The 20,846-nt window shown below is 41.8% G+C and overlaps 1 protein-coding gene across 5 annotated transcripts in view; it reads right to left on the minus strand.

Moving 5' to 3' along the window:
• Positions 1-20,846, minus strand: part of NCOA7 (nuclear receptor coactivator 7) — a 161,732-nt gene that overhangs the window by 17,952 nt on the left and 122,934 nt on the right. The gene's annotated exons all lie outside the window — the stretch shown is intronic.

Genomic DNA, 20,846 nt, shown 5'->3' on the forward strand with positions numbered 1-20,846 from the left:
ACTTGGGAAATCTCCCATGTTGAAGACAATCTCTACTTGTGCATTCCAAATTTGGAAAATAAGTCAATAAATGCAAGCAAAAGTCCACAGACATTGAGAAAAATGTCTTTCAATCTGAGGAAAAGATCAAGAAATGACACTTAAAGGTACAAAACACAATGAAATATTTACACCAAAATTTTGTTTTCTTCATTGGATCCTCATTTATTGGATTTCTCTGTTCACAGGGGAAAAATTGACCTGAAACTTTAGATGGGAACAAAGCAATATTCCAATGGCTCTTTATGTAGACTGAAACATTATTATATCATAATTTTAATAAAATATCTTTGATAACTAGAAAATATCAGGGATAATACTAGCTATCATTTTAACATTAGAAACAGATTTAAATTAACCAATACTAGGACTGCAGTCTTGCCTTCAATATCTCTGTTCTCTTATACATATTTAACATCTGAATCATCTCTCCAGACTTAATCAGCAGACAGGTGGTTAGTTCCCAAGAAAAGACCGGGAGCTCTCAGTCTTAGCACCTAAAATATCCCCCACCCCTCACCCATGTGAAAGAGTCAAAAGCTCTCTGACCTGCAACCATCACAGTGGAGGTGTAAAAAATAGATAGGATCAAATGATTCTTAAAGTCTTTAATAATTACAAAATGATAATTTCAATTTGAGTCTCCTGTTTGGCACAGTGCTAACTCATTGCTAAGTTTAGAAAAGTTCTAACTGTAAAAATATTGTAACACTCTTGCTGTAGACTGAATATTTGTGTTCCCCTAAAATTCATATGTTGATATCTAATCCCCAAAGTGATGGTATTTGGATGTAGGACCTTTCAGAGGTGCTTAGGTTATGAGGCAGAGAAGGCAATGGCAACCCACTCCAGTACTCTTGCCTGGAAAATCCCATGGATGGAGGAGCCTGGTAGGCTGCAGTCCATGGGGTCGCTAACAGTCGGACAGGACTGAGCGACTTCACTTTCACTTTTCACATTCATGCATTGGAGAAGGAAATGGCAACCCACTCCAGTGTTCTTGCCTGGAGAATCCCAGGGACGGGGGAGCCTGGTGGGCTGCCGTCTATGGGGTTTCACAGAGTCGGACACGACTGAAGTGACTTAGCAGCAGCAGCAGCAGTAGGTTATGAGGCAGAGCCCTCATGACTGGGATTAAAAGACCCCACAGTGCTGGCCAGCCCCCTGTGCCATGTGAGAACGCAGTGCAAAGACAGCCATCTATGGAACCAGAGCAAGCCCTCACCAGACACTGAATCTGCCAGCACTTTGATCGTGGACTTCCGAGACTCTGGAACTGCCACGAATAGACCTCTTCTTTAAAAGCCACCCAGTCTATCATATTCTGTTATAGCAACACACTGAAGGGTTCTCCGATGGCTCAGTGGTAAGAATGCCCCGGCCACTGCAAGAGACCCAGGTTTGATCCCTGGGTCAGGAAGATCCCCTAGAGAAGAAAATTGCAACTGGCTCCAATATTCTTGCCTGGAGAATCTCATGGATAGAGGAGCTTAGTGAGCTACAGTCACACACAAAAGAGTCAGACGCAACTCAACAACAACAACTGAGAAATATTAATAGGATTAAAACACACAACAAAAATGTCACCATAATTCTAACATTCCCGTGGATCCAACTGCCTTTAGGTTTCTATAGTCCTAACCTGTTCTTGATCATTTGTACAAGGTTTTCTTTCCATTGTTATCAGGGCTAAGACATAATTGTTATATGTAACATTAAATAGTGCATATTTGCCATTGCTGCTAATCTTTGTACTGACTTGTAATGGCTGCATTTCTCAGAAGTAATAAACCATAATTACCCAAATCCCTATGTCCTTGGGATGTTTAGCTTGTTTCCAATTCTTTTTCCTGGATTGTACAAATAACACTGCAACGAATATCCTCATGATCCATGCCTTTTGTCATCTTTTGAATTATCTCCTCAAGATTAGTTCCCAGAAGAGGGATTATTAGGCCAAAGGGCATGGTTTTATAGCTTGTGATCCATCTTAACAAACTGCTCTTGAAAGCCTGACTACTCTGACAGGAGCATTGCAGTTTGCATCTAAGGTAACAATCTTGCTTATCCTTTTTTTTCTAAATGTATTTAATATATATTTTAAGTTTTACCCCACTGATTCTGTATTTCTTTGAGTGGTAGTGGGTTGAACATTTTTCAAATGTTTGCTTCCTGGCTGCCTTCTATGAATTGGCTCTGTGATTGTGGAGTCATTGTTTTTCTTTTCAATATATGGGAGCCTTTATATAATGTAAACATTAACCACTACCAAATGTTTTTCTAAGCTGTTTTTTCCCTTTTATAATAATTATGTCTTTTCTTTCATAATATAAAATTCTAATTTTCATATATTTTAAAGGTATAGTTCCTTTGAGAATTCTACTCCTTCAAAACAAGGGAATTTGGCACCCAAGACAAGGTGTATATCAGTGTGCTACAATATGCTAACCATTTCTATTTTTTTCTAAAAAAAAAAAAAAGAAAGAAATATAGATATATGTTATAACTGTACATGGCTGTCATAGTTAATTTTATATGTCAACTTGGCTAGGCCATGGCCAGTCTTTGGTCAAACACGAGTCTAGATGTTGCTGTGAAGATATTTCTTTTTAAAAATGTGATTAACAAGTAAGCAGCCTTTCAATAAAGCAGATTAATTTCCATAATGTAGGTAGGCCTCATCCAATCAGTCAAAGGCCTTAAGAGAAAAAGACTAAAGTCCCCAGAGAGAGAAGGAATTGTCTCTAGATGCCCTTCAGGTTTGTGACTACAATATCAACCCCTCCCTGTTCCTCTAGCCTGCCAGCCTACCTTGCACATTTTGAACTTGGCAGCCCCCATAGCCATGTAAGCCAATTCTTTAAAGGAAATCTTTCTCTGTATATGTGTGTATTCGACATTTATATACATAAAATATACATTTATATTCATAAATATACAGACATTTATATACACCTACACACACACACACATCCTCTCAGTTCTGTTTCTCTTGAGATCCTTGACTAAGACAGTGGACAACTCTGAAAAGCCATGTAAGAAACTGAGGTTAATGGTTATCTCTGGGGAATGGAATGAGGTAGAAGAAAGATACATTATATATATCTTTCCTTAACTTTTTGGACTTGATAGTACATTTTTATAATTTTAAAATTAAAATTACATTTTAAAAAAAGCAAATAACGAGAGCTTTCCATCTTACTCATATCCCTGTCCATCACCTTCTGGGTCCACCTTTCCCTGCTTTAGGTGACCACTTTATTATCTCCTTGTGTGTTGCTGTGGTGGTGTTTGTATGTTGTTCATCGTTGTTCAGTCGCTAAGTCGTGTCTGATTCTTTGCGACCCCATGGACTGCAGCACACCAGACCTTCCTGTCCTTCACTATCTCCTAGAATTTGCTCAAATTCATGTCCATCGAGCTGGTGATGCCATCTAACCATCTTATCCTCTGTCACCCTCTTCTTTTTCTGCCTTCAATCTTTCCCAGCATCAGGATCTTTTCCAGTGAGTCAGTTCTTCACATCAGGTGGCCACAGAATTGGAGCTTCAGCATCAATCCTTCCAACGACTATTCAGGGTTAATTTCCTTTAGGACTGACTGGTTTGATATTTATAACTATTTTTATAGCTAGAAATAAACATGAATATAAATTCTTTTCCTCTTTTGTTTCTATGAAAAACAGTACTATTCTCTAGCTTTTTTTTGCTTAACAGTAGAGCCTGGATATCCTTGCACAGCAGTAGAGAGATGGCTTCCTCATTCTTCCCTTTATAATTACACAGTACTTGACTGTGTGGATTTACCCTAGTTTATGTAACCATCCTCTCTAACCTGGTCACCTGGCTTGTTTTCAAGACAGTGCTGTCATAAACTATGCTATGAGTAACTTGGAACGTCATTTTTGCATGTGTTACAGATAGAGCCATAGGATGTATTCTCAGAAGTGAGACTGTGTTATCGAAGGAACAATTCACTTATGGCATCGTTTTTTGCCCTCCCACCAACAATATGTTTGCTCTTTTGAATCTCCAAACTATTTTTATCACATAATATGACACTTCCTATTAAAAGTTAACTTAGAAACAGTACAATAAATCATGACCCTGGAAAGGTTGATAAGTATACAATTCTAACTCTTCCTGAGTTTTCTAACACTTAAAATTTAGTCCATCTTAAGTGTACTTTAGAAAAAAAGTTGAGAAGCAAATGTGTTTCACTCTAACTTTTGTAAAAGGACACATTTATTACATGCTTACCCACCTCAGATAAAATGGCTTCCTAAATAAACGTGGGTTAGCTTATTTGTGAGAAAGAAGAAAGCAGTTCCTGATACATGGGAGCTGGTCTGCTCCTATCCGCCAGGTCCCAGTGGTAGAGGAGCTGGCCTAGCACTCCCAGCTCGGCTTTGGTAATCTCCCGTTGAACATAAACAATTCCACAGGACATTAACATCAGGCAAAGACACTCTATGACCACGATGAATCATGACAGAGATGCGACTGCTGAGGTCTTATATCTGAACACAAACAGTGTCCAACCACAAAAATGACCAAACATCCCTCTAATCTGGCTAATATAAATGATTGTGCTACTTCACCAATTATGGCATTAGCCTCTCTAGCTTTCCCTCCCTCAATATGGAATTTCCGCTTCGAATCCAGTGTAACGTCCGACTTAAAGTTCTCCTTCGAATCACCTAACATACATCCTGTGACCCCTTTCTAGCACCGTTTAACTAGAAAGGGCCCTCAAATGGCCCTAAGTCCCATGCATTCTACTTCAATACAGTAAGTCAAGCCAGCTCATTCAACTTCAGGGGTGTTCCTGGTGGTCCTGGCTGCAGGGCATGGCTTCCTTAAACAATACTCCCTGTGCACCCACTATGCGCCAGTGACCCAGCCCTGGAGGAGCTATCTTCTGGAATATTAGGGTTGGAGATATAAGGTATCATTTAATCCAGCTGAATGGATTAAATGGAATGGGAATGAGGGCGTTGAAGTCTACTATCAGCATCACAGCCAGGACCAGATCTCCTGAGGTGACAATCAGGGTTCTTTGAATCACATTGTAAAGTTTTCCCCATATGTACCCTACATTGATCTCTGCATTGGTTCCCAGTTAACGTCCTGGTTATGACACAAGACACATTTTCTTCATCACTTTTTGAACTAACTATCCATGAAGGACTGCTCATTTATTTATCCTCTAACAGGTTACTCTCAAAGGAGAAGGCATTGTACAAGTATAAACACTGAAGAAGCCTCCTAAGAAATGCTAGAGGCTCATGCTGGCATATGTCCCTGTGTAAGACTGCAAGGGAATGAGGGATGAGGCAGAGATTCGAACTGAAGATTTTATTTTTATTATAAGAAAATGTAATATAATTCTATTTATCTTACAAGAAAATATAAATTGTGACAACTGCAGGTCAGTGAAGATTTTAAGGTGAGTTCCTATCTCAGCAATTGCCAGTCACTTCCCTTTTTGGTGACCAAGACAATAAATTGCTTGGGAAACCATTTGAGCAATTTTTTTTATTATACAGATTCAAGGTGAGTAGGACATATTATTTTAGAGGAGGGTAGAGTTGAACAGTCCCTGTTTGATGACCACAGCTTATTCCTATAACCCACTGGGCAGGTGGGTGGGACGGAAGATCCATATGAGGGCCAAATGATTTCCTAAGAAGGAGGAATCTCATGCCTAATACCTTCTTTTTCAAAGTTCAACATTATCAGAGCATCTCTGTCGAATTAAGCTGGTCCTAATAGAGGTAAGCTCTCAGAAAAGGATAATATCCCCTCTCCTACCCCTTCCTGCTGGAAGAGAAACTCTTCAAGGGGGTGGGGGGAACAGTCTGATCTAGACTGATGACCTGGGATCCATATGCACGCCATGGTTATTTCAGGAGCAGATTAATTTGGGCATGTTGTGTTGCTTATGGAAAAACTTAGGTCAACCCACTTGCCACAGTGGGCATACGATGGAAAGAAATGGTTACACATGTCATACCATATATGTGTGTGTGAGTTCTGTTTGTTGTTGTTCACTCAGTCACCACTGAGTGAAACCCCATGAACTGCAGCACACCAGGCTTACCTCTCCTTTACTATAAGATCTCTAGGAGCTATAACAAGTGAAGGCTGGGGAGGGAAAGGTGAGTTCTGGCACAAAGTATTCTTGCCACCATGCACTTTTCTCTTTAGAAGAACTATGTCAACCTGGGGCAAGAATCTGCGGTGACCAAGGAAGAGAGGTTTATTCCATTCTCTTCTCTAGGGATGGCTGGATTTCCTGAGAGGTGCATCAAGCCTCTGGGATCGTTGGTTGACAGAGTGGCCTATTTTGTAGCCAAGTCAAGAGCAGCCAGGGCCATCCCTTTAAACTGGACAACCCCTGGGCTTGCTGAACTTACCACAAAAGGAAGTATCTAGAACAGAGAGGACAGGCTTTCTCAAAATACCACAGAAAAGAAGGTCAGTGTCAGAAAAATTTTACTGTTAAACACAGAAGCGACCTTATGTTTTAAGCAATGCTGATGAAATGTATCAGCTACCTAAAAGGAAAAGATTGGATTCCCCGCCTTGAGGACCTCACATTACACAACAGCTCTGAGTCAAGTGTTATTAGGCCCAGTTTAAAGATAAGAAAACTGAGGCTCCGAAGACTGAATGATGTGCCTGAATACCCCATCACTGGAAATGTTCCAGCCAGTCTAAGCTGACTGCCTTCTCTTTCATGAATGCTGAGCCCCAAGGGGGATGGTGCACTTTTGCAACTGTCCAGTCAAGGGTCTCATAGAATGGGTCGGTACTTCCTTGGTTTGGGGTTTTATGAACGAAGCTTAAGTAGGTGTGAGATGCCCTGAGTGGCCCTTAGGTCACATGGGGGCATACCCCCCATACCTCCTCCTCCACACTTCCACGCACTGCACACAGCACTCAGCTTCAGGCCTGGGGAACATCAGGGCAGCCTACTCTGCTCAGCCACACCGCTGGGAATGGCTGCGACGGGTGTGCAACAGCCCTGGACAGCCTCTCGCCTCTCTCAGGTGGCAGGCTCTCTGCCTGCAGCCAAGAGTCTCCCCAGCCTCGAGAAGCCTCAGGGGATACAGGAAACCTCCAAAGTAGGTTGTGCAACAGGCAACCTGCTGGGAAGTGCTGGAGTCTCTTCTCTCAGATGCCCAGGACCCTAGCATACCCCAGCGTCCCTCAACCATAGCCTTCCACACGTAAAACCTCCTCATTGTCTCATGAGGAGAGTTTTTCACACTATGCCTCTGAGGGGAAAGCAGGGGTGAACAGTTAAAAAGGCCCATTCTACAAGAGAAAATTAAATCGCATTTGGAGCCAGTTTGATTGCTTCATTCTTTGCTCCTTGGAGGCCAAAGAGAAGAGGATGTGACTTCATCTTTTTTTCTCCTTCTAGATTAGAGTGGCCCTGAGTTTATTTAAGTTTCTATAACCTAATTCCTGGAACAGTTCTTTTTGGCCAGCTTAACTGGATTTTCCTGGTGGTTAGTTCCCAGAACCGAATCCTGCCCTCTGGAAACAGGCCTGAAGTTCTGAAACCCCCCTCCTTGTCCCTCTGCCCTCCCCTCGCCCACGTGTTCCTCACGACCACGACCCCGTCAGTTCTGCTCTCACCTTGACCCTCACCCCTCACCTTTCCCCAGCATCAGCCCCTCAGGAATTCACACACTTCCAGGCCAGTCTTTGCACCTCACCCCCACCAGGGCCTCCTAAGGGCACACAGCTTTCATCCTCCTGTTACGCCTACCCTTCCAAACGCCTATTCACAGAAACAATCATCTTACTAACTTCTCTAGTGAGATGATGGATGTTGCTGAATTTGCTTATTGGAGCTTAATGGGTCCACTACAAGTCAAGAGCACCCAACATGTGCCAGAGGAAACCCGCCCTTGGGGGGCTCTCTACTCCCCTCCAGCGCCCCTCCGCTGTGGCTCCTCCATTCAGCAGCTATTCCAGATTCAGCCCTCAGTCCAGATTCAGTCTCTCTTCTACCCACCCTGCCTCTCAGAACAGAGGACTCTCTGTTGTACCATTCTAATAACGTGCTCCCCTCTGGCCCCTCTTAGTAAGCTTTCTCTTCAGAAGAAGTAACTGCTCTCCCATTTTAACCCTCCTCTCAGAAATTCAGACAGTCCCACCGCTGAGCGGTCTCCCTCCATTATTCCCATCTCACTTCTCCACTGTTTTATCTCCTTCATCTTAATCCACAAATTTACTTGCACTTGCCCATTCTTAAAAATACATATATAAGCCTCTGGGACCTCCCTGGTGGTCCAGTGGTTAAGGCTCCGAGCTCCCAATGCAAAGGGTATGAGTTCGATCCCTAGTCAGGGAACTCAGATCCCACATGCATTGCTTTGTGGTCAAAAAACCCCAAACAAACAAACAAACAAAAAAATAAGCCTCAAGATTTTGTTTCTCTCTAAGGCTTCCTTCCCATACTTCATCTTCCCTTCAGGTTATATTGTTAACATTTGGGTTAAACATTTTCTTCGAAACTCCTTTTTATTTCTGATTCTATTAACCTTCTAGTATGTGCCCTTTGTCCCAGGTGGCGCTAGTGGTAAAGAACCTGCCTGCCAATGAAGGAGACATAAGAGACAAGGGTTCGATTCCTGGGTCAGAAAGATCCCCTGGAGGGGGGCATGGCAACCCACTCCAGTATTCTTGCCTGGAGAATCCCATGGACAGAGGAGCCTGGTGGGCTACAGTCCATAGGGTGGCAAGGAGTCAGACACGACTAAAACGACTTAGCACAGAACAGAAGAAACCTGCCTCAGAAACGGTGTGGATGGAGGCAGGGTTTTTACATCCTGTTCCCTCCCTCACTACTTTAGTGAAGCTGACTTCCTCAAACTTGACCTACTGTGAAGAAACTCAACAGTATCTCATGCATCATTTGTCTTGACCACTGACAGCCCGCTGATGGCTTTTATTTTATTTCTGAAGCGCAGTGACTCACCCTGTGGTCTCAGTGAGTCACCAAGCTTCAGCCTCAGTTACCTCAGAACACTATCTACGGCCTCTGGCCAAGCCAACACAATTCCTGCATTACCAGTAATTACCGCCCTGCTGGCTACCATGCGGTCATGAAGCAATAAGGGTGGTAACACCTGTGAGCAGGGAACTCACAGGACAGGTACTGGGTCCTGGAAAAACCTGGTATGTAAGGAAGAAGCAGTAAGAGAAGTCCTGGAACGAAGCCAGGAGGAAGAGGCAGAGAAGTAGAAGCGAGGTGATAAAATACAAATCTGAGCACTTGACCCAGCTGTGCACAATCCTTCCGCTCTCTCCCTGGAGGTTTTAGGATAATTTCAAATTCCTTAGGGCTGCCAGAGAGCTTTGTTTTATGTCAGTCTCCCTAATGGGCTCTTTGCTGCAGCCACATGCTCTTGTATCTCTCTGCTCCAACATCCCACTCTGGCCTCCACGCTCAATCTGTTGAGCCTCTTTCTTTTTTGTTATTATTATTTTAAGAAGAGTGACCACAAAGGTAAGCCTGGTGGAGAATCGTTTCACACTGGGGTCAGGGAAGGCCTCCGAGGGGTCCAGGTCCAGCTGAGTTTTGAAGGACCAGTCAGTTACAGGAGGAAGGGAAGAAGTATTCCACTGGAAGGGACGTGCGCAAAAAGACCTGGCATTGTAAGGGCAGGGTGATGCTGGAAGGAGGTCACACTGGACATGGCAGAGGGAAGGAGAGACAATGCAATCACGTCCCTGTGGCTTCTTGACGCAGATTCTGTAATCGGGACAGGCTACTGAGACACAGTGCCTGCCCAGGGTGATTCAGCCCCTGCCCTCGAGCAATCAGGTTGAGAAAAGCCAACAAAAAAGCCTAACACAGTTCCAACAATACAATGGCAGAAGCCAGTGGGCATCAGGGCTGGGATGTCCACGTAGGATAAAAACTCATCAGGGAGGGGAAGAATTCCTGACAGGTGGGAAAAAAGATAGAGTTTTATCCTTTGTTAATGGACTGACAGGAGAGGGGAGGAGAAAAAGGCAGAGGAGCTGGGTCACCGGGTCACAGCAAATCCTGGGCACAAGATAATATGCTCTGACCTTATTCCGGGGCTACCATTCTCCACAGTGTATCAGGGGCAGCTCCAGTGACTTCAGAGGATGCCCAGAGGAACCTATTTCCATAGTTATGTATTTATTTCAAGTGTATTGGGAGTCAACACAATTAGCATATTATTAGCTCCTAAATTTCACAGATATTACTGCTCAGGAAAAGCCTAAGTTTAAAAAAAAAAAAAAAAAAAAGAGTTGATCTAAATCCTTTGAAGACAACTCTTAAGGAAATAGTAGTACAGATGGTTTGCAGATATGGGGGTATTTGGAAAGGAAGTGAATGACCGAAGTTTGAGAAGCATCACTAGGCAATACTCAGGGCTCCAGCAGGGAAGTGGCCCAGCCAGATCTGCAGTTTAGACAGAGTGCTGTGGAGCCAAGGAGGGAAGGTCAGGAAGAGATACGACTGACTAGAAACAAAGACTTTGTGGAGAAGGCAGCAATAGCAATCCAGCCAAGAGGCGATCAAAGCCAGAGTCCAGGCGAAGTGGTGGATGTAGTGGGAAGCTTGCCATTTACACTCCTCCAGGCACAAGAATAGTTCCCACCCATCCAGCCACTGGTGATACCAAAACCCGGCACTTGAGATGTGTTCAGGTTTCCTGTCTAACTCCAAATTTGGGCTTAATCATATTTCGTCATCTGCAGTGATTTTGGGTGCAGATGGTGACTGAAGCCATGAAATGAAAAGACGCTTACTCCTTGGGAGAAAAGTTATGACCAACCTAGACAGCATATTAAAAAACAGAGACATTACTTTGCCATCAAAGGTCCATCTAGTCGAGGCTATGGTTTTTCCAGTAGTCATGTATGGATGTGAGCATTGGACTCTAAAGAAAGCTGAGTGCCACAGAATTGATGCTTTTGAACTGTGGTGCTGGAGAAGACTCTAGAGTCCATTGGACAGCTAGGAAATCCAGTCAGTCCATCCTAAAGGAAATCAGTCCTGAATATTCATTGGAAGGACTGATGCTGAGGCTGAAACTCTAATACTTTAGCCACCTGATGTGAAGAAGACCCTGATGCTGGGAAGGATTGAAGGCAGGAGAAGGGGACGACAGAGGATGAGATGGTTGAATGGCATCACCAACTCAATGGACATGAGTTTGAGTAAACTTCGGGAGTTGGTAATGGACAGGGAGGCCTGGCGTGCTGTGGTCCATGGGGTCACAAAGAGTTGGACATGACTGAGTGACTGAACTGAACTGAGATTTCGTCATAAGCCTCAAGGCTTCTTTAGAGATTCACCCCAAAGATGACACCATATTCAAGTTACAAATCTGCATTTAGCAGATAGAGTTGTCATCTCTGACAAAGAAATTCAAAGAAGGGGAATGATAAAGGTTCTTAGAAGGCAGCAGGCTTACCTTAGAGGCAACAAAGTACAGCCAACTATAGGAAAGGAAGCCGCAGAGCAGCAACAACTGACTTTCATTTAGAGGACAGACAAGCGCAGTTATTTCTCACGATAACTTCAGTGGGTAGCCACTGTAATTAGCGCTCCTCATTAGTGCTGGAAGAAACAGATGCTTACACAGGTTAACTAACTTGCGCACAGCAGTATGTTAGGGGCGGACCTGGCATTAACCTCAGGTCAGTTCATGGTCTCAACCCACATGTTGCACTGTTTCCTTTATGTCCGTCTTGCTGTTCTGGTTTTGCTATTTCATAAAAGCCCACCACTGACCAAGCTGTAGGGTTGAGGGATACAAAACGTGAGGACAAATCAGAGATGATGCTTGGAGCAAAACATTATTCCAACTATTCATAGTTTAGGTGTAAAGGTTTTAGGTATGATTATCATTTATGCTATCAAACAAGACTACTAGTTATGGTGGGATTTTATTTACTGTTGCTTTTTTTTTTTTTTTTTAACATAATTGTGAGGTAAAGGACAAAAGCACCATTTCTAAGTTAAAGACCTGACCTCCCAAGTTAGTTCTACTTGTTATCAGCTGGAGGCTTTGGGAAAGTTCCTTAATCTCTCTGTACTTTCATTTTATTATTATTAATCTATTTATTTATTTGGCTGCACTGGGTCTTAGTGGCAGCACACAGGATCTAGTTCCATGAGTAGGGATCGAACCTGGGCCCCCTGCATTGGGAGTGAGGAGTTTTAGCCACTGGACCACCAGGGAAATCCCTCTCTGAGCTCTTAAAATGAAGGTAAGGAAACCTAGCTCCTCATTCCGGTATATGGAGTGTTAAATGCATAGGTTCATTCCACTCTTAAACAGATCTTTTAGAAAGTCCCCTATACGTGATTCTCTAAAATCGTGCTACCACATAGACCAACAAACCTGACCAAAATGACCCAGTAGCAGTTAGGCACTCTCATCTTATCAAAGGTCACTTGACTGCTACGAAAAGAAACTGGGGCAACACACAGCAAGATAAACCCGCAAACCACGCACTTAATTTAAAAACTAAGCTGCTGCTGCTGCTGCTGCTAAGTCGCTTCAGTCGTGTCCGACTCTGTGCGACCCCATAGACAGCAGCCCACCAGGCTCCCCCGTCCCTGGGATTCTCCAGGCAAGAACACTGGAGTGGGTTGCCATTTCCTTCTCCAATGCATGAAAGTGAAAAGTGAAAGGGAAGTCGCTCAGTCGTGTTTAACTCTTCTCGACCCCATGGACTGCAGCCTACCACGCTCCTCTGTCCATGGGATTTTCCAGGCAAGAGTACTGGAGTGGGGTGCCATTGCCTTCTCCAAAAACTAAGCAGGAATCATTAAACAATTTAATGGTTATTACATTAAAGATATACTTTAGAGTACATTAGGGTGCAGAGAATAGGAAATAATACTACAAGAAAGGGAAGAAGGAAGAATGTTACTCAGAGAGTATGGAGTACATAGGTAGTCCCACTGTTCACCTGTATTAATGGTAAATTAAAGGTAGTCTATACACTTCAGCCTAAAACCTTCCCAGACTTTTCCACTCTGAATATAGCCACAGAAACCCAATAAGGCAAAGCACTCTTCCTGTTTGTTTTTAATATCTTGCTCTCTTCTTACACAAGCATTTTATTTAAATCATTAAAGAAATGTTTAACTTTTCCTGATTTAAATACAATCACAATTTTTTTTTTTTTGCTATTTATTAATAGAATAGCTGTGTGAGCTCTACAGTAGACTGGTCATTAAAAAATAGAATGCTTTCATTTGTTTTTAAGGCAAAGCACTCTTTTTTTTTTTTTTTTTTGCTGATTAACAAATATTTATTAAACCAGTTGCTAAGGCAAAGCACTCTTGACCACAGAAGTTATTACTAGAAAACTATCACTTAATTTTAAAACTCATCCTCAATGGCCTGACCTAAGGTCCTGATAGCTTAGAGTGAACAGTGTCAGATTCTTGATCTCCAAAGAAGATTTCGCTTCGGGACCAGGAACCAGGCTTGATCACTCAAGAGCTTTTGTGTAGCAGTTTAATAAAAGTATGAAAAAGACAGAGAAAGCTTCTGACATAGACATCAGAAGGGGGACGGAGAGTGCCCCTCTGCTAGTCTTTAGCCAGATGTTTTATGTCTGTTAGAAAGCTATTAATCAGATAAGAGAGACACCTCAAGGCTGAGGAGTTTCACTAGGCCCCTCTCCCATAATATGCATTTTTGAGATCTGATGGCATGAAGTGTGTCATCCCCCAGTCATAAAACAATTGATATGAATACTGATCTGCTGAGCTATTATCAGCCCAAAATTCGAGAAAAGGAAAAAAAGTTAGTCTTAGGTGGAACCATTTTGAAGAAAGGCAAATTCCAAAGCAAATATATAGTTTCATTAACATAGCTTAAGAAAAACATTTCCTTAAGAAAAACGCATTGGTTAGCTCAAAGTTTGAGAAAAGTTAAGTTCAGGGGAACCAGGTGTTGTCATGGCAACACAGAATTTTAAGAGACACTTGCAGCTATTTCCTCCATTTGGAGACCCCTGGCCTTTCTGCCTGTTACACTCTCAGCCCTTATATGAAAGTGGTCATTTTACTTGCTGGTAAGGTCCCTTCTGGATTCAACATTCTATAACTTCAAATGAAATCAATGGTTAGTAATGCCCTGATGTAATGTCCATTCTTAAAGGGTCTTTGTGTATCTACAGAAGAAAACTTTATTTACAAAGCACCAACTAAACAAGCTTCTTTGTTCTAGTTCACCAAAAATAATAGGAATGTCCTTTTGAGACTCATTCATCAAAACAAAATAGTTACAATACAGATCACTCACAAATAAGTAAAAACTGAAGGTTTATATTAATATCAATGCTGGAGGCCTTTAGTCGGCAGCCTGTCACTTGGACTCAGCAGTAGGGAAGTGCTTTTTGCACTGCTCACTACTTTATACGGCTAATGCTGCAAAATTGGGGGGATTTGCCACATATCATCCATAATTCAATTTCTTCTGAAAGAGATGAGAAAATTTAGCAACACCAGGCTCACATTCCCACATAGCAGCATTGGGTTGGAGGGACCAAGTCACTCAGCAGCTGATTCACAGAGCAGATAATTAACATGGGCCCCTGAGCGTCCCTCCCGCATCCCTCCATCTGGCCCCTGCAAATATGTAGGTGCAGTAATTACTGTTTCTGCATACTTACTCCCAAACACTACGTGCGGCACCCACTGGCCGGGACTAATTATCCTGCAGTGGAAACAGGCAACAAACTACTCTCCAAAGTGCTGGCTCTCACTCTTCCACCAGAAAACACAGCCACCGGAGTAGAGCACTCACTTTAAAAGGGGCGTTCTTTCTCTACATGCTTAGGCTCGACTGTAGAGTCACTGATTAACTTAAGGCACATGCCAAAGCTGGTTAGTGAAGTTCCTGAAGGATGGTTGCCTACCAAGGTGCTTCTGGAAAATGATGATGAATTGCTAGAACTTTAAGTGGGTGAAACAAAAAGTAAAATGACCAGGAACAGAATGAGAGGAAGCAAGACCACTTCAAAACATTTGGAAGTATTAAAAAAATAAAGTGAGAATATTTACATAAGCAACCTAATTATCATATAGCTTACTTTTCTTCAGTAGGTTCCCCAAAGTTAGAACTTGTGTTAATACAAAGAGAGAAAGATAATTCCTTCAGGAATTATTTTGGAGCTCTTTTTGAATTTTTTATTAGTGATATGCTTATCTTAAAACATTATTATAAGACTACAATATGATATAAAAATCACCAGGTTTGTATTCTGAAATATACCTGGTTTGGCTAAGTAGAGCCTAGATTGTTCTAAAAAGTATAGTAAAGACTATTGAGAACTATGGTCTTTTGGGCACTGACCATTATTAAAGATTTCAGTTTAGCTCTGATACCCTTAAAAGCAAGCAAAAGATGACTTTTGATCAGAAAATGTAGCATTAACTATGGTTCAAGATTTCAAGGTGTAAAACTAGGTCAGTCTGTGATTCCTTTAATTCACTCTGTTTTCTCCAAGGAAAATGTTAAGAGCATTTTTATTAGTCTTCATGAGGGTCCTTAGGACTTGGATTATCTTCCCACTGTAAAGTGAGTTTAATAGAAGAATCAATTTTTAAAATTTTATCTCTCATTAACAAAAGTAATGCATGCTTACTAAATGCAGATAGGATATTTAATGGCAGAGAAGGAAAAGCAGTTTACAAAATAGTGTGTATATGTATATTGTGTATTTGTGTACATATAGACTTACTACATTAATGCACGCGTAGAAAAAAGGTTGAAAGGCTACAAAAAGTAAGATAAACTGTAGTTAGCTTTGTGTAACAAAATTATGAGCTTTTTTTTTCCTTTTGCTTTTTTATATTCTTCTAAATACTATATAAAGTATGCACATGTGCTTGGTCGCTTCAGTCATGTCCAACTCTGTGATCCCATGAACCATAGCCCACTAGGCTCCTCTGTCCACAGAATTTTCTCAGCAATAATACTGGAGTGGGCTGTCATGCCCTCCTTCAGGCAATCTTCCCGACTCAGGGATCGAACATGAGTCTCCTGCGTCTCCTGTCATGGAGGCAGGGAAAACAAAGAAGGTTGCACTTAATTGTACACAGTGTTAGTGTAGATAAAATAAGTATAGTGGACTGATGCTGAAACTCCAATACCTTGGCCACCTGATGTGAAGAACTGACTCATCTGAAAAGTCTCTGATGCTGGGAAAGATTGAAGGCAGGAGGAGAAGGGGATGACAGAGGATGAGATGGTTGAATGGCATCACTGACTCAATGGACATGAGTTTGAGTGAGCTCTGGGAGTTGGTGATGGACAGGGAAGCCTGGCGTGCTGCGGTCCACACGGTCACAAAGAGTCGGACATGACTGAGTGACTGAACTGACTGAAAAATACCCATGGGCTCTCCCTTTCTCCCTTTCCCTCTCTTATTAGCCTACTTATTACACAAATCACAATTACCAGTTACTTCATCCTGGATTAATGAATTAAACATTTATACACGATTTGGCCAATTCTACATAATTCCTGCTGTTTCCATCTTACTGATTTTAAAAGCTAAATAATATGAAATCAATTATTATGAAATATTTCAGAGGTTGCTGCTGCTGCTAAGTCACTTCAGTAGTGTCCGACTCTGTGTGACCCCAGAGACAGCAGCCCACTAGGCTCCCCCGTCCCTGGGATTCTCCAGGCAAGAACACTGGAGTGGGTTGCCATTTCCTTCTCCAATGCATGAAAGTGAAAAGTGAAAGCGAAGTTGCTCAGTCGTGTCCGACTCTGTGTGACCCCATAGACTGCAGCCTACCAGGCTCCTCCGTCCATGGGATTTTCCAGGCAAGAATAATTGAAAAAAAGATAACATTTTTAACTTGAATAGGAATTATTGGTTCTTTCTAAGAAAGGAAATAATCTCAGTAGAGGAAAAAAGACAAATGTATTTTTTATATAGAAAGGTATCCAAATGTTTGGAATACAATCTATATTAAGCCTCTAGATAGTCATTAAGTTTCAACACATTCTAAAAGATTTGCATCTTTACCACCACCTCCCTGGCATTTTGTGTTTTGATGTCATATTTTACATCTTTACATCTTCTCTTGTTTTTCCCTTAACTGTTAGCTATAGTTACAGTTAAGATTTTTCAATTTTTTTTCTCTTTTAATCTTCATACTGGCTTATGTAAGTGGTTGATCCACAGCCTTTACTATATACTTGCCTTTTCTAGTGGGCTTTTTCCTTTCCTATAAATTCTTTTTTTTTTTTTTAATTCTAGTAACTTTTTTTTTTAATTTAATTTTATTTTTTAACTTTACAATATTTTATTGGTTTTGCCATATATTGAAATGAATCCGCCACAGGTATACATGTGTTCTTGGAGTTTGGAGCCTACTCTTTTCCACTTAGAGAAGACCCTTTTTCATTGCTTTTAAAGAGTTGGTATAGTGTTTATGAACTCTTTTAGTTTTTGCTTCTCTGAGAAGTTCTTTATCTCTCCTATTCTGAATGACAGTCTTGTTAGGTAGAACACTCTTGGTTGCATAGGTTTTTTTCTTCTAGCACTTCAAATTTAACTGTCACTCTCTTCTGGCTTGCAAAGTTTCTGCAGAGAATTCATTTGATAGCCTTATGGGGATTCCCTCGTACATGACTTTTCCTCTTGTTGCCTTTAGAATTCTCTAAGTTTTGCCATTTTAATTATGGTGTGTTGGGGTGGATCTCCTTGGGTTTATTTGAGACTCCTTTGAGACTCTTCTGCTTCCTGTACCTGGATATATGTTTCTCTCCTTCGGGTCTGGAAAGTTTTCAGTCATAATTTTATCAAATACATTTTTAACCCTTTCCTCTGTCTTCTCCTTCTGGGACCCATATAAAGAGGATGTTAGTATGCCTGATGTTGTCCCAAAGGTCCCTTAAATTGTTCATTTTTTTTCTTTTTGCTGTTCTGATTGGGTGATTTTCATTATTCTAATCTTCCAGATTGCTCATGTGTTCTGTATCACCGTATGTGCCGTTCATTCCTTCTAGAGTGTTTTCTATTTCAGTTACTGTCTTCAGTTCTGACTGGCTTTTGTTTTCAAGTTCCTTATTAAAATTCTCATTCTGTTCATCTATTCTCTTCCCTAGTTCAGTTAGCATTCTTATTATTAATGTTTTGAACTCTTTATCTGGTAAATTATTTATCTTTGTTTCATTAAGTTGTTTTTTCAGGAAGTTTTCTTGTTCTTTTGTTTGAAACAATTGTCTCTGAGCTTCCCTGGCGGCTCAGACGGTAAAGCGTCTGCCTACAATGTGGGAGACCTGCGTTCAATCCCTGGGTCAGGAAGATCTCCTGGAGAAGGCAATGGCAACTAACTCCAGTACTCTTGCCTGGAAAATCCCACGGACGAGAAAACCTGGTAGGCTACGGTCCATGGGGTCACAAAGAGTCGGACACGACTGAGCGACTTCACTTTCACTTTCTATGAAATTAGGGTTAAACGGTTACCTATCCAGGTCTTGAAGGGCTACCCTTGTGTAGGAGCGTTCTGATACAGTCTGCCTGTGGCTCTGGTGGGAGAGCAGGATATGAAGTTAGCACAGGTCATGTTTTTCCCCAGGTGTCCAGGCAGCTCTCACTTTGGTGGGAGGTGGAGCTGGTGATGGAGGAGACACAGCCAGAACCAGGTGTGAGCTGGGGTTTCCCCGGTGCCTAGTGGCTGAAGCTGTCTCGTTGGGTGCAGTGTCAGGCCACAAGGTGCTGGAGCAGGTATGAGCTGGCTCAGTTCCTCTAAGGGTATGCTCTCCCTATTTCCAGCACTGGCACCTTTGCCCCAGATGAGAGCAGCCCTGGAATGGGCTGGGCAGTCCTAGTATGCCAGTCAGTGCTCCAGACTACTTTCCATCTGCTGGATCCATGAGAATCAGGAATGGCTACTCTCTCCCCACTCAGGAAACAGTGACAGACTTTATTTTCTTGGGTTCCAAAATCACTATGGATGGTGACTACAGCCATGAAATTAAAAGACGCTTGCTCTTTGGAAGAAAAGCTAGGACAAATCTAGACAGTGTATTAAAAAGCAGAGACATTACCTTGCCGACATAAGTCTGTCTAATCAAAGCTATGGTTTTTCCAGTAGTCATGTATGGATGTAAGATCTGGACCATAAAGAAGGCTGAGCACTAAAGAATTGATGCTTCTGAACTGTGGTGTTGAAGAAGACTCTTGAGAGTCCCTTGGACTGCAAGGAGATCTAACCAGTCCATCCTATAGGAAATCAACCCTAAATATTCATTGGAAGGACTGATGCTGAAGCTGAAGCTCCAATGCTTTGGCCATCTGATGTGAAGAGCCTACTCATGGGAAAAGACCTTGATGCTGGGAAAGACAGAAGGCAGGAAGAGCAGGTGACGACAGAGGATGAGATGGTTGGATGGCATTACCAACTCAATGGACATGAGTTTGAGCAAGTTCTGGGAGCTGGTGATGGCCAGGGAAGCCTGGTGTGCTGCAGTCCATGAGGTCGCAAAGAGTTGGACATGACTGAGCAACTGAACAGCAACACAACAACATGGGGGTGCGTCTTTCTTTTTGACTTTTGTTTTCTTCAAATAAATACCCAGAGGTGAAATTGCTAGACTGTGTGGTAGTTCCTTTTTAAATGTTTTGCAGAACCTCCACACTGTTTACCACAGTGGTTGTACCAATTTGCACTCCCACCAATAGTGCATGAGGTTTCCCTTTTTCTACATCCTCGCCAACTCTTGTTGTCTTTTTGAGGACAACCATTCTGACAGGTGTGAGGTACCAAGATTTTGATTTGCATTTCCCTGATGATTAGTGATTTGAGCATCTTTTCACATGCCTGTTGGCCACCTGTATGTCTTTGGAAAGATGTCTACTCAGATCCTCCACCTGCTTTTTAATTGAATTTTTTTGATACTAAGTTGTATGAGTTCTTTACATATTTGAGTTCTTTACGTATTTTGGACATTAACTCCTTCTCAGGCATATAATCTGCAAATATCTTCTCCCTTTCAGTAGGCTGCTGTTTCATTTTCTATGGCTTCCTTCACTGTGTGAACACCTTTTAAGCTTGATGCAGTCCTCTTTGTTTATTTTTGCTCCTGTTGCTCTCACCTAAGAAGACGTATCCAAAAAAATATTGCTGAGCCTGATGTCAAAGAGCATACTGCCTGTGTTTTCTTGAAGGAGTTTCAAGTCTTGCATTTACACCTTTAACCTATTTTACTTTTCTATGTGGTGTAAGAAAGTGATTCAGTTTTCCCATCACCATTTACTGAAGAGACCGTCTTTGCCCTATATTCTTGCCTGCTTTGTTGTAGATTAACTGACCATAAAAGTGTGGGTTTATTTTGGGGCTCTCCATTCTATTCCATTTCCCAATCTTAAACTAAAATGTGGCTTCCCTTAGGGTAGGTAGAGACGGAAATACGTAAAGAACTGAAAAAAAATTCCCAACATCTACACAAAAAACATCATTAACATAGTGAGATATAATATTTCCCAGAAAAATATTTGGTCAATTAATGATTAGTTAAAGAAAGACAAGTATGTCAGGTTATTTGCTAGCCAAAGACAACAACAAAAAAAATACAGACACACTAAAAAATACAATGTAATGGAATTCAACAAGTGACCCACTTTAAAAAAGCTCACAATAACTACTTGTGTGCGAAGTCAAAGAGAAGTGCTGTTTCAGCATTACAGACTTATTCTGGCTTAAAGAATGACAGTAAAATAACTAGATGTGTGAGACTGCAAATAAATCACTCTGTA

This window comes from Bos indicus x Bos taurus, chromosome 9, assembly GCF_003369695.1.
Source record: "Bos indicus x Bos taurus breed Angus x Brahman F1 hybrid chromosome 9, Bos_hybrid_MaternalHap_v2.0, whole genome shotgun sequence".
Classification (NCBI taxonomy): domain Eukaryota; kingdom Metazoa; phylum Chordata; class Mammalia; order Artiodactyla; family Bovidae; genus Bos; species Bos indicus x Bos taurus.